We start from the raw sequence: 310 nt of genomic DNA, 5'->3' as shown, positions 1-310 counted from the left end.
GACATTCCCTAAAATGGTTCAATATCTCAAAAAAAAAAATTATCAGAATTTTTTCAGATTTTTTGAACAATATTAATCCGTGCCACCGGGACATAGTAAGCGGAAAAGCATCTTGAGGTGTCCCGATCAAATTTCAAAAATTATTAAAATAACGACCATTCTAATATACACGTATACTTACTACTAATACTATAATAGTCATAATTATAATTATAGTAATATGTTAATTATATAGGTATAAATATCAAAAAGTTTTTCTCTCAATGCATCTAATGTACGAAATGTACATTCGTAAATACGTATTTTTGAA

Source organism: Atta colombica, unplaced genomic scaffold (assembly GCF_001594045.1).
Source record: "Atta colombica isolate Treedump-2 unplaced genomic scaffold, Acol1.0 scaffold12, whole genome shotgun sequence".
Classification (NCBI taxonomy): domain Eukaryota; kingdom Metazoa; phylum Arthropoda; class Insecta; order Hymenoptera; family Formicidae; genus Atta; species Atta colombica.
The sequence above is the reverse complement of the archived record's forward strand: the minus strand, read 5'-3'. Positions refer to the sequence as shown.